Consider the following 14,037-nt stretch of genomic DNA (forward strand, 5'->3'; position numbering starts at 1 on the left):
ATTCTTAAACAGTCCCTTTCCCTCTTAATGAAAGGACAGGCTTGATGAAGGTCTCTATCTCTTTACCCCATGGGAGTCTATGCAGAAGCTGTTTGCTGAAAAGGGACCGAAACACACATTTTACTAGAATCATATTTCATGATTTGTTGAAAAGAGATGAGTACAGGAAAACAGTAACAAGGCAAAACTGTACCACCAAATAGATCACTACCTTGCAACACTTCATTTGCAAACAGATCAAAACAAGCACTTAAATTCAAGCAGTGGCTCTATTACATTGAATTTAAACTACAAATGAAAGAATGTCCCACCAAAACTTCTAAACCACCATATTTCAAAGTCATAATCAGAATTTACAACATAAGTTTTAAACAAAAAATATATTTAAAAAAAAACCCCTAAGACTGTGTACATGTAAGACTTTTACTCTTCTTTCCTCTTCCTTGGAATTTCATTTCAAGCTTTTCCCCTAACTGTGACTATTAAAACATAATTTAAGACTCTGAAATTCTCAAAGTTCTATGGAAAACTTAAAATTTAAAATTAATTGTAATCTTTCAGAAATCCATTTAATTTTTGCCACAATGAAAATGACAAACATAAGTTTGCTTGTGGGGTACCATAAGCTGCAAGCTTTTTTCATATTTATATTGCCACCCATTAGAAGTTTGTGTACTACAATTTAGGTAGACATAGGTGAACTTTATAGATTGTTTCTAGTTACATTGTGAACTATCACATTTTCATCAAACGAGTTAAATTAAAGCACAAGTCTGATAATCTCGTAGGGTAAGGATATGATGACAACTCCTCCTAGTGGAAGCACATCTGACACAACAAAATTCAGAAGCATACAGATTTCCTAAGTATCATGCTAGGTTTTTGCTGGTACTAGCTAGCTCTGCACTTTTTCTACCCTTCACTTAATTAAACTAAGTCTCATCCAACTTCTCAGTACAATAAAAAAAATCTATGGGCTTTTAAGGAAAGTGAAAATAATTTCAATTTAAAGCTTGCTGTTACACTGGTATAACATGGTTTCTACACATAGCTGAGAATCAGATTTCAAATTAATCTAAAGCAATCTTTTACTGCAGGACTATGTGTCACCACCATCTCTTAAAACTGTGGGTGAGACTGATGTGATGCAAAGTAACTTACATTTATGGTGAACAATGAAGCTCTGCTGATTTACTGCTGCTGGGAGTGCAGCTCGCCGTGGCTCCTTTTTGTTTCCTCTTTCACTCATACTTTGTTTCGACAGTGCCAGGAATGATTTCCATGTGAATGAGTTCCCTACACTTATCTGAATAGACTACTCTGTTCACCCAATTCCATCTCCAAGGCTCAGACTGTCACAGACATTACACATGCTGTTCAGCCAGAACCTAGAGGAGTGGTTTACCAGAATAGCTCAGAGCAGACAGAGCTAGTAGGAATATGCAGTATCACGTAATATGCTGAACAGCTATCAGTGCTCTAATTCATTTATTTTAGTCCCTGATTTGCTTCATGTTTCCTTGTTCAAATTCTTTTAAGTCCAATATATTTCTGGTGAAACTTTGAGAAGTTGTTGTGAAGGATGTAAGGATATTACATTCTTTGAAAAGAAACCATTAGCATAAATATTGTTGGCAGTCTAGGCACTGGAGGGATACTTCTAACATGGATTTTTATGCCCATCCAACATTTAGCAAATCTGTTGCAGACTACAGAGAAACAAATACAAAACATTACTCAACTTGTATATGCTGTTCTGGCCAATGTTTGTGTAAAGATAAATAGTCTACAAAGTACCCATCAGGAGTTAAATACATACTGACTCAGCAACCACATCGCAGATTTTCATGCCAGACATCTCACAAAAAATGCCACAGACATCAAGCTACTTTATCTTTATGTAAGACTTCAAACTGGGTATTTTTACTTGGTGGGATGTCAATATCATCACCAGTAGCTTACAAGAAACAACTAAGACACTGGTTCATCATTCTTTATGTACAGCATATTGAAGGCACAGACTAACCACCTCGTTTATTTCCCTTACATACAAGAGTGTAACTTTCTCCATTTCATAACATCAACATAGTCTTAATTAGAAAGCCAAAGTTCTAAAACAGAAGCAGCAGTTTTTCACACAATCTTATTCAATTGGGAACATGATGTCACTCATGTCCTGGGTAGCAAAAAGATAAATGAGTTTAAAAGATGGTCTATACAGATAAAACAACAAATAAAAAACTATTTAAAACAAAGACAGACATAATCAAGATCTCTGAAAACTCTTACAGGATGAATTACTAGCAGCTGTGTTAGTAAATATCTCTGTACACCTACGTTCTTACAACACTTCTGTAAGCAAAACTTTGTTCTAGGAAGAGACTTCTGGTCCATTCATGCAAATGTTCTTGCATTGCACACAGAATGCAGATGTGGCACAAAGCTGCTCCACAAGTACAAATTAGGTCAAACAATTCTGAAGTGTCACTTTGCTCTTGCAGATTTTAACAATACTTGGCCCAGTGCATGGGCAGAATCCTATCCCTACAACCAGATTTGTCATTGTACATTCTCCTGCCATTGGTCTAAAGTTAAAATGAATCTACTGTGTATGCTTTCTGATTCCCAGAAATGGCAAATGTTTGTGCTTAATGCAGGTGATATGACAGCAATCAGGGGATCAAGTATTAATGAACCCAGCATGTCACTAGAAAAGACTAGTACAAATCTCCAAATACATTCAGTACAAGCAACTTAGCAGATCTTTTGAAGGCTACAGCTAATTGCCACAGTATTTATGTGATTTATTCATTACTCAAATGAATAAATAGAACGAAGATAATCAAAAACTTAAATAGAAAAGGTTGGTCACTACTGTCTGGTAAATCTTTTCTCTTTCTGTGTGTCCGTGTGGTCTTTTGTAGCTAGATGGGAGTTCCTCCTACCTGCACAAGCAGTGTGTCAGTTCAGTGCTGAAACTGAGCCAGTATTCACTGTTGAAAAGACTCCACAGCTGCTTCTCAGCTTGAACAGCCAGAGCCTATAATGCACCCAACAGTAACAGACTGTAAATACATATGCCATATAATCAGAAATCTGATTAAAGCTAGCATGCTAAGCTCTCTGTGGGGAGAAGGGATGACGAAAGAAGGAGTTTACATCTGTGATTCTAAGCTAACATTTTACTGTGGACTGATCCAACTTCAACATTCCAGTCCTGCTCCTTTCAATTCCTCAGCCATATCAGCACAGAAGTTCCTCACCTCCATCACACCAAATCTACCACTTGTGTGGTCAGATGCTAAACTGGATACATGAAATGGTCCTATTGTACTGGAAACACAAAATTGTGCCCCTGCACAGTGGATTTTTAAAAAAAAAAGTGCAGATGCAGAACCATAGCCTGTCTCAAGTTCTCTAACTCCTAATTACTGCAGTGGGTTTCCAAAATGTTTTATCATTTAATACATTCATCTTCAGCTTTTCTACCCTTCAGAATAGGAAGGAAATAGTAGGACTGCCATATTTTTAATAAGGCTGCTCTGAGACACATAACATCTAAAAAAATCCTCAATTAAAAAATATTCTTTTTAATTGCCTTCTTCTGTTTGAAACTTTACGGTTAACTTAGGTCTATCTTTCAAGAAATTCTATAAATTTGTGTTCTACAAATAACACAGTTTATTTTTCTTTAAAGGCTGAGGTATTCACATGACTAATTAACTCTAGGATTTGAGTGCTTTCTAATGTACCAAAATTGATTTGTGATAAGAATCAAACTGGCAGTAGAAATAAAAAAAAATACATCACAGGTGTGTTTGCTAAATCATGATCAACAGACAAATGTGCTCTCAAGTTGTGCTTCATTCTGCACCCACATGGCAGGTTTTGCAGTGTAACAAAAGGAAGGGCTATGGTGGCACTTCTCACATACCCCAGTGCTAAATCAATCTTCCTGGGTTAAGATACTGGCAAACGTGGTTTGAGCAAGCCAAGCTGATTTTACATTGAAATTGATAAGAACAAAAAGTTTAGTTTATCTCAGCTTGGTTTCTCCTTTTCTGCAAGAGTTTAGTAGTCCTGAGCCCTTTTACCCTGAAAGCTGCCTTTGCTCGTGTGTATAAAAATTCTTCCTGCTTGGCTGCTCTAAACTTCTGAGCTGTGTAGTTGACAACAGGATTTGTCTTCTCCTTCATACTCTTTGCCTCTCACTCCTCCTCATTAGTCTGGTACTCCAAGCACAAAGTCATGCCTGGTACATTTTCCTATCTATTTATGCATTCATTCTTGTTGACTTTTATTTTACAACAAAGTGATAAGAACTGTTTAGGGGTTAGGAGCAGAACATAACATGCTACTTGCTACCTCCAAGTTCAAAAAGCTGCATGATAAGCAATAAAAAAAAATTAACTTTGAAATTAAAAATAATTTAAATTCAACACCCACAGAAAGTAAAATCACTTGCTGATTTGTTTCTTTTTAATCAACCCATAATTAAAAAGGAAAAGAAAAGTAGTGTATTTCCTGAAGATGATATAGAATATCATCTTAGGAATAGAAACCATAGAATCATTTGGTTGGAAAAGACCTTTAAGATAATCAAGATCAAATAAACTGGTTTATTAAAATAAACTATTGTATTCAATGAGAATGATTCTGTAAGATACTGGGCACAAAGCTGTAAAAAATGAAGTTCTAATATAATTTTTAATTTCAGATTGATGTTTTCTCTGTTTTCTAAATTGAATGTCCTTGTATACATGGCAGTTAGACTTAGAATTCACAATACTATGTAAATTGCACTGAGACAACTATCAGTAAAAAATGGCTAATTATCACTAAAATTTTGGCTAAAAATGGTAATACATGGGAAGCTGCGTTATGGAGAGCTCAGCCATAAAGGAAAAGATGGTCATAACCTCATTGACTTTTTTAGTAAGTCAACCTGTCTGTAAGAGTCAGACAGATCCTTCACTTACATGTGACTCTATATGCAAAAAGCAATAACTTGGTTTGTAGCACACCTTTGGATCCAAACATTTAACAAGTTTAAATGTTAAAATACATGGGTTCCAGTTAGAGAAAATACTAGTAGCAAGTCAGGAATTTCTTTGAATCATCTGAGCTTACATGCAAAAATGCTGCAGTCATACTTTTTTAAAAGCAGGGCAAGTCTCATAAACAAAGAGCTACTTCCTTTCCCTTTGAAGATATGGTATAGGCAGCGCCAGGAGTACTAGAGACAGATAAAAAGCACCACAGGTAGATAAAACAAAACGCTGGGCCAGTCTAAACTTGCAATGCCAATTCAAATTTGTTCAGAGTATTTTTGATTAATTTTGTGGTAGCAAGCCTAATTCCTTACCAAATCTGTCTACATACCAATTTTATTGGTATTTCTGCAGATAGCACAAAGGATTTCTTTCCAGTCCCTTCCTGCTTCCCTCCTACTCTGTGATGCAATGTTACTGCATCCAAAGCACAAAGTATCCTTAAATGGAGGCTGGATTCTACTGCTTTCTCAGTCATCCCCACTGAGCTGTCCCTACCTGCTGATTTCTGTTCCGCAGAGCTCCTCCTAACACTGTGCTGTGCACTGACCCTCTTCCTCAGAAGCTCTCCAGCCTTGCCTCACCATATTCTGTAACAATCTGCTCCAAGAACAGCACAAGCGCAGAGACGGGATAATCCACCCTGCTCCAGTGTAGGACACCTTCCAGTAGAACTCTGGTTCTCAAGTGTTTAGAGGAGCTCAGCTGAGGTTCAGAGCAAAGCTGATTGCTTCTGCCAAGCCCTTCATTTGCAGCAATATCTGAACACCTGGTCAGTGACACAGGTGTATCTTAGTTTGGGTTAAAATCCTAATGCATTGCAGCTGAAGCACTGGGCTCCTACCTGTGGTATTACTTTGCCTTTGGTTGTGTTGGCTTTAATCCTGCAATTACCAGATAAACTCATCACAAATTTTATAGTGTATCATGTGCAACCTGAAAGGAGAGCTTCAGTGCTTTTAAGTGTTGGAGTTTAACTTATTAAATGTTTCCTCTGCCTGAAGCTTTATGTATTCACATTAGAAGGGCAAAAGACAAAGATGGCTTAGTTACAACTCTCTGCAGAATTAACAGCAGCTCTTCCTTCATATATATTTGCCTTCATTTAATACCCCACCTATTTCAAAGACATTTTCAGTGTTTACAATACAGAACTAAATCTGCATGCAAAAATAACACAGACTTGTGTTTTACATCAGCAGCTGTATTCCACAAAATGGAACTAAACCAGAACCAGCTCATCTCCTGTCCTGGAGGGCTTGCTCAATAGCAGGCTTTCCAAGCAAGCCTGCATTAGGCTTGCTGCAGAAGAGTCTGATCTCTGCTGGAACAGGAGGGTAGGCAAGTTTCAAGACTGACAGCACTGTACTGTAAAACATGCGCTTTATTAGCACACGTACCTATGTTAATTTTAAAAGTCACACTGATAAATCTAGACATTTGATGAAGGAAGTGCATCAATGTGTAACACAGTAGTCATTGTACTGAAGTGTATAGTTGAGAGAACTCTGTTAAAGTCTCTCAAGTACTTTAAGCTACAATATGAAGAAATATCCACACGATACTTAACATTATATGGAAATGTTCTACTCTCAGTTCTAATGACATGGCTGGGCATGGATGTACAGGACTTGCACACAGAAAACAGTGGAACACCCGTCAAGAGCACTGCATTTATGGTTGGTTCCCAAACTTCATGAGCAAAGTAACATGATTAGTTTCCTAGACCATTTTTGCTAATGCTGATATTTTAAAATTTTATTGCAGTTTTTTTGAAGTTGTTCTCTGTCTTGGTATGACTGAACAACTCTATTTTATCCTGCTCCTCAAGTAATCTTGTCCTTTAACTTTTCACTTTTCCTCTTAGAGTCTCATGGACTCACTTCTAGAGAATCCTTCTAATAGTATTTTCAAAAAGTAGGAAATAAACTCGGTATTAATAAGAAAGGCACAGACAGATAAACGTGAAGTGCAGTAAAGAGGAAGAAAAGTAGTGGCTAAAACCAGTCAGATGAAAAGACATCGAGAAAATTTTAAGTTGAATTAAGTAGGGAGAGTAAAGAGAATGGAGAACAGGAATCTCAAACAGACCAAAATAAATGCTGAAAGCCTGCAGTAAAACATGATTAGAGAAAAAACTGACACGTGAGAATGACTAAAATTTTCCTTGTTTGTTTTTTTTTTCCTTACTGTTACATGAGCAATAGTGCAGTTTCACTAGTGGAAGAGTCTGTAAACATGTTAATAGCTCTAAAAGTAGATCAAGAGTTGCCTAGATAATAGGTTTCTATTTTCTAAGTACATAATTTTTTCTCCATTAATAAGAAAAAAATCCATAGTTGAATTGCATCAGTTGGTATGTTGTCTTCTGGCTCAATTCCTGTTAAGTGATGCTGTCCTCAAGGCATTTTTTCTTAATAGCTTTATTTTGGCAAGTCTTAAGGGAAAATTAACAGCAGAGGTATGCAATTTGAAAAAAATTGTTACTATTCGGAGAAGTTGTAGGGTAAGAAAAAAACCACTAATATTGGGGAATTGTAATGAAAAAAAATACCAAATTATCTTATAGTAATTTCCTTAACTTGGGTATCAAGACAGACATATTTAATAATAGTATTTTTCTTCTTAAATAGTATCTGCCTGCATACAAAGTGAGGGTTTTTTTTGGAAAAACCAAACTAAACCACAAACTCCCCACGCCCCAATAAACCCAACCAAAACAATCCACAGTGCTTTTTAGTCTATGTCAGTGCTATGACAAGGTCTCAGCTGGCCCTAATTTCAACTGTTTGAGACAAGGACAGTACAACAAGAGACAAACCAAACTGAAAAAAAGTGTATGGAGGAAATGAAATAAAGTTACTCAAAAGAGAGGTATTTTTTCTCATTCTTAGATATAATATGGTTATGATGGAGAGCTTCAGAAGTAGAAGCATACAATATCCTGTAAATCTTAGTCACTCTTCAAATCATCATTAGGCTTTATGGCTGAGAAAATAGTTATGCAGCAGGGAACTGCTACAGCAAGCTTAATGATGGGGGGATTAGAGTTGAAAGTGAGAGCACTAGACATTCTTTTCTAGCAAAATAGTTCAAATCCCAAGTGAGACAGTAGGATAAATGAGCCAGAGGGCCTCCATTCATTCTCCAGCAAACGGCACATCACAAAAGATCCATACATTATGCCAGGAAAATACTCAGCAAGAATGAGAAGCCTTGGAAACAGAAATTCTTGACTTAGAGTCTGGTTGAAGGTCACTGCTCTAACACTGCACAGTTCACATATTTGCATTTGATATATTGATATGTAAAGGAATTTCTGAGTTGTTTATGTTCTTTTAGTTCTGTAAATGATCCAAAGATTGAGAAAAATATTCATCTTTTCAACTTCGTCGGCTGGTGTAAGGGGACTAAAAGAAATGCTTCACGTTATTGAAGGAGCTACTAAAACTATACAGAAACTATACAAACTCTTTTGTCATTTCTGTGTAAAGGAAAACAGAGTCAGATTTAAAGTTTTGGGTTTCACACCAGAGCTTCACTATAAATTAATAAGCCTACATCCAATTTGTTTGTTAAGACCCTGTTTAATGGTTTCAGAAAATTCCTGTTAGCTAATTAAACACGATGAACTGATGTTTACTGATTTGCTAGCCCCCTGCTTGACTTCAAAATAAATCTATGCCACATTGATTTTTTTATTATTCCATGATGCTTAAATCAAATGAGATTAGACACAGTTAAAAAAGCAGCACTAATCTGAAAACATTACTCAATCAAATAAAGTGACAGGCCTTTCATTAAAAATATACAGAAAAGACTCCAACAGGGACTAGATTATTTTCCTTTTTTTTTCAGAAACCCTTTTGTATGACAAAAAGAGTACTTAGCCTGGCATCTCATTATTATTCAAATCATATAATCCATTGCAAAGGATTCTGCAATCCTTACACAGTTTGTAAGTGCCATTTACTGCAGGAACCAATAATGCACTGAGATGTAGAACTTCAGTGCAACAAATCAGATGTGTGAGTGCCCAAACACTGGCACTGCTGATTGCAATCAGCTGCTGGACACACAGAAAAAGTTATGGGCATAAATTAATGGCTGTTTTTAAGAAGCTTAGATTAGCAGGTTGCTGTTTGACTCAGTTTATTACTGCATGTGGCCAAAGAGGAGGACACAAATAAGTATTTGCTCTTTGACAAACACTTGACTGAATGCACATGCACACAGCAGACACTGATGTGATCCACCGTTACAATGACTGAGAACGGCTGAGTGATTTTCCAGGACTCCAACTGGACAGATGCTGTCTGAGGGTATTCTTTAGCAGATACATGTATCTGTCTCTAGCTGGCTGGTGAACTGCACCCAACTCCAGAAATCCAGTGTGGTGATTCTGCAGTAGGGACTCTAAAGTATGGCATGCTTCATCTTCTGAAAGCAAAACCCACTTAAAAATATGCAGTTCAGAGTATCTTATAATTTCACCATCCAAAACAAGAAAGGCACAACATCTCATTTCTTGAAATCAAATTTCTAACCTCATGAAGCACACCTGCCTCTATCAATAGTACTTGCACTTTGGTTCTTCTTGTTGCAGCACACTGGCTGCAAGACTGAGGAAATGAGCTTGAAGTGTAGGACACACATGGATCCTTAAAGCTTCAGCTCAGACAAAAACTCACCTAAATAAAGGAATGGTTAAATTAATTGCACCATGAGGGTCTTGCTCATAAATGATTAATGCATTTCAAAGTTCTTGCTATCTTCCTCCTTTGCTGATAGCATGGCACATAAAAATAGAAACCAGTCTCTGACCCCTGCACACAGAACTAAAGCCAGCACAAGCAAGAGAAGAACATGACATAAATTACATAAATTGCTATTGTAGATAAGTTTATTTGCATACTGAAAAATCTTTCTCTGATGGTGCCAGCTGCTGGTGAGAAGAATGTTTGGTGTCATTGTAAGGACACCTAGAAAGAGGGGTATTCTGACATTACAGTATCACAGAAGTGAATATGCAAACAAGAAAAGGCTGGGAGAGATCAAAACAACCATGTTTAGAAAAAGTATATTATGTATGTAACACTATTTTACCAGCATTTCAGCATCTCTTGTGTTGACTGGTGCTCTAAGAAAAAATCCCCTCTAACTTTACTAACTGTGAAGACACTCCTCAAGTACATAAACAAAGAATCTTACTAGTCTAAAGCACAAAACTGTAAAGCACAAACTCTTTTAAAACCAAGAAATATGCCAAGCAACTAGAACCCAATCCATGTAATTCAATAGCAAGAAACTTCTGTCTGAATATCTACAAAACCCTTGTGGTTTTGATAGTTTAATGAAAGAGTTGCTTCTTAAATAGCTCTTTAAATCATATATCTTTAAAGGTTCTTTGTTTTCAGTTATGTATTATCCTAAAATTAATTTTTTACTTAGGTAATATTGAAATGAAACTCTCCTTTTCCTAGGTATCATCCCTCACAAAGAAGTTGGTGCTTGTGCCATGACTGCAGCATTTTTCCAAGAGCTGAAACAAGTACAGTCATGTGCACTGAGCTGTGAGCAGTGCTGCTGTGAAGGAGGAGAGCAGACATTCCCCTGCTGGGTATTACAGCTGCTGTTTTCCCCAGCCTTTTCTGCCATCCTCCAGCAGTATTAGATCACAGACATTTACATGCAAACTTCTCTATGTAACACATTTCAAATTTTTTCAATCCCTGTGATTGCATCTTTTTATTTAATAGTTAAGCTGACATAAACCTATCAATTTCAAAGTAAAAATGTTTCTAATATATTCCTGTATTTTCCCTCAGGATTCTCCCTTATTTTTTCAAAGTCAGCTGAAAAGATATGTGAAAATCAGGTTAATTTTGTCTTTCAAATAATTTAGATTGATAAATTCACAAAAACAAAAAAAAAAGCCAATTCATAACTCTGAAAAAATAAAATTCCCTGAAGATAATGCAACATGAGAAGAAAGTTTCCTTGCGTTACTTAACTTGAGAATAGTTGACACATAAAAATTTTATAAAAATACAGACATCTAAAATATTATAAATGTTTCTCCCTCAAAGTATTACAACAATACAATAAATGCTTTAATCTAATTCTCTTTGGATTTTACAATACCCCTCACTATTATATATTTAGAGTTACTTTAATTCAGAATTTAAAAAATCACTACTAGCATACTGAGCAATAGCTGTCACAATTAAGATCCAAAATTAAAATCTTTCCAGGTTTTAAACCCACAAAAAGTTGATTTGGAAACATCTGCTAACACAATCATTTGTTACTAACACCAAGCACTGTTTCTAACAGTAAGACTGTACAGGTTAATAAACAGACATACAACAGTTCTTACCATAGCAGGAGGCTATCATGGTCTACTGTGAGCTCTTAAAATGCAAAAGCTGCTTGACAAAGACACACCTTGAGGAGTTCCATGCCCAATCAGCACTCAGACCTGCCCAGGAGACAGCAGCTGATGAATCACAGGGACGATAGCTGAGCAGAGAGGTTTTTCCCCCTAAATCAAGGAGAAGTTGAATACTGTGTTGAGTAAACTTATTCGCATTTTAATTTTAATTATTATTTTTACTTTTCTACTAGGTGAAAAATGTGCCATCTATTTACCAATGAGCCATTATGAAATACAGAAGTTCCTACTTTCAGCTGAGAGTTTTGCAGGCTACTTCTTAAAAAATATTTCTTACTTAAAAATTATTGTAAAAAAGTTTATTAATAAACTGGAAGAAGGAAGAAAATCCAAATATCACCACTCCCCTTGCTCCTAACAAAAGGACAAGCTCAAAAACACTCTCCATCAATCCAGAGTTCAACAAACTAATAGGGAGGTAAACTTATCTATTCCAGGCATCACACTATATTTTATAATGTATTATTATTAATAGTAGTAGCATTAATGATGATAATGAAAATGATGATGATGATGATATGGAAGTTACTAAAAGTTCCAGTTAGGATCACTGCCCACCCACCCAGGCTGTCTATCTGCCCTAGAAACATTGGTACTCTCGAAACCTAGACGTGTGACTGCATCACGGTGCGGCGCTTTCCCCAGGGCTTGTTTGCTCCCAGAGCACGGACACTGCCCGAGCGAGGGATCAGTGACGGCCACAGGAGGCGCAGGCCGCGGCTGGGCTGATGCAGAGCTGGCGCTCAGGCTCTGCTGGGACACCTCCTGTGCCTGCAGGACACAGCTCAGGCTCTGCTGGGACATCCCCTGTGCCTGCAGGACACAGCTCAGGCTCTGCGGGGACATCCCCTGTGCCTGCAGGACACAGCCAGCTGGAGGAGAGGGGTCCACACAGGGCTCTCACTCCACACTGCTCATTGCACTGTGTGTCCTTGTCTTCATCTAATAGTGCAACAAACAGCCACTAAGTGAAATGTTTGACAGTGGACATGAGAAATAGATTTGCCTTAAGAAAATCCTGTAAGAGCTCAAAAAACCAAAATATCAGATGCCCTTTCTCTGGACACAATCTGCCCAGTGTGCTGAGCTCTGTTTTGGGACCTGTTCAATACTACACAACTCAGCATCTGGAAGGAAATAAAACTACCTACACTATCCTTTTCCTTTACAGTGTTAGTCACAACAAATGGCATTTTAAGCAATATTTTATAGTCTGTCTTGCGTAGTGTGACCTTAACAAACCCATATCTCAGTATGCAAATCAACAGGTCATTAATTTGCTTCTAGATATAACACAAAGGAAGAGAGGTATCACATCAGAAGTGTTAAAATTCATGAGCTGAAAATTAATGATTCTGCCATTTATGTAAGTATACTAAAGTTAAACTGTATATGGCTTGCACTTGTAAATTCCCACGTCAGATGTATGTCACACAAGCTTTGCCAACAGAGACACAGAAAACAATCTGAATTTCTGATTTTATGAAGAAGGAAATTAATACACCTGGGGAACTGATTTCATCATGTTCTATCATGTTTTAGCTGCACACTCACTCTAAACCCATTCTGCGCTGCAGAAATGAAGACCCTGAAAAAACAATCTCTACCCAAAGCCAACCCCTTAACAAAGTTTTATTAGCAACCATTTTGGTTGCTAATGTGAGACCTCATTCTCCATAATCCAGGTCCTTATGTTTCCCCTTTGCCCCTTCTTTTTTTCACTTACACTCAGATTTTTCTAAGGATTCTAAAGCAACTTCTCTACCAGATTCCATTATTGCATTTTAACCCAGTGTTTAAGTTACTTGTCCAGCCTGCCTAGAGATACAATTTCTCACACTTTCACCAAATGCTATTTCATTCTTTCTCATTTTTATTGGTAACATAAAACACACAACTATGTCTAGTAGATAACTGCTTTGCTGTCAAATAAAAACAAAAAGCACAGTCAAAAAGCACAAGGCCTCTATGTAACGAATGCCAATTACATAGCAATTAATACCAAATAGAAAAAGGGCCTATTTCCCTTCCAAACTACCTGTGAATAAGATTAGTCCTAGAAGGTAAATTAAGAAGCCATATTCCCCTTTTTAGACACACAAAGGAGTATCTTGTCATAACAGCACTAACAAAAGTAAGCGATAATTTTGTAGCAAGTTTATAAAAAAAGGCCACTTGTATTGAAACCTGACTGAAATGTCCCTGACCCTCCATCTGGGTGTAAATGTCTACCCTAATCTCTGTCATTTTGGATGAGAGCTGGGATGGTATTTCTTTTGGCTCTTTTATACTATTTTCCTGGATTCCAAACCCTAGTGATTGCAAACTCAGGTATTTACAAAATAAACTACAGTCATAAGTGTAATAACAACAACAAACAACAACAACAGCACATTATCTCTGTGGAGGGTGTGGTAAAAAATAAGGGGTCTTGTTAGCAGTGATTCCTATGGTTTTCAGACATCACTGACTGTGGAAACTGCTTGTTTCACTTCACTGCAGGAATGACTGGTACCTATCACTAATTTGAAT

At 37.0% G+C, this 14,037-nt stretch overlaps 1 protein-coding gene across 4 annotated transcripts in view; it reads right to left on the reverse strand.

The window, feature by feature from the left end:
• BCAR3 (BCAR3 adaptor protein, NSP family member) overlaps positions 1-14,037 on the reverse strand; it is a 90,239-nt gene that overhangs the window by 70,443 nt on the left and 5,759 nt on the right. The window contains exons 2-3 of one of the 4 annotated variants that reach the window (XM_026790430.2): positions 11,431-11,595; positions 2,946-3,040 (exon numbers count right to left, since the gene is read on the reverse strand). The gene's annotated coding sequence lies outside the window, so the exon portion shown is untranslated. Of the gene's footprint in view, positions 1-1,161; positions 1,311-2,945; positions 3,041-11,430; positions 11,596-14,037 lie in introns of those variants that run through there. The other 3 variants (XM_014263763.3, XM_005482073.4, XM_026790431.2) reach the window with 3 other exon arrangements.

Source organism: Zonotrichia albicollis, chromosome 8, assembly GCF_047830755.1.
Source record: "Zonotrichia albicollis isolate bZonAlb1 chromosome 8, bZonAlb1.hap1, whole genome shotgun sequence".
Taxonomy (NCBI): domain Eukaryota; kingdom Metazoa; phylum Chordata; class Aves; order Passeriformes; family Passerellidae; genus Zonotrichia; species Zonotrichia albicollis.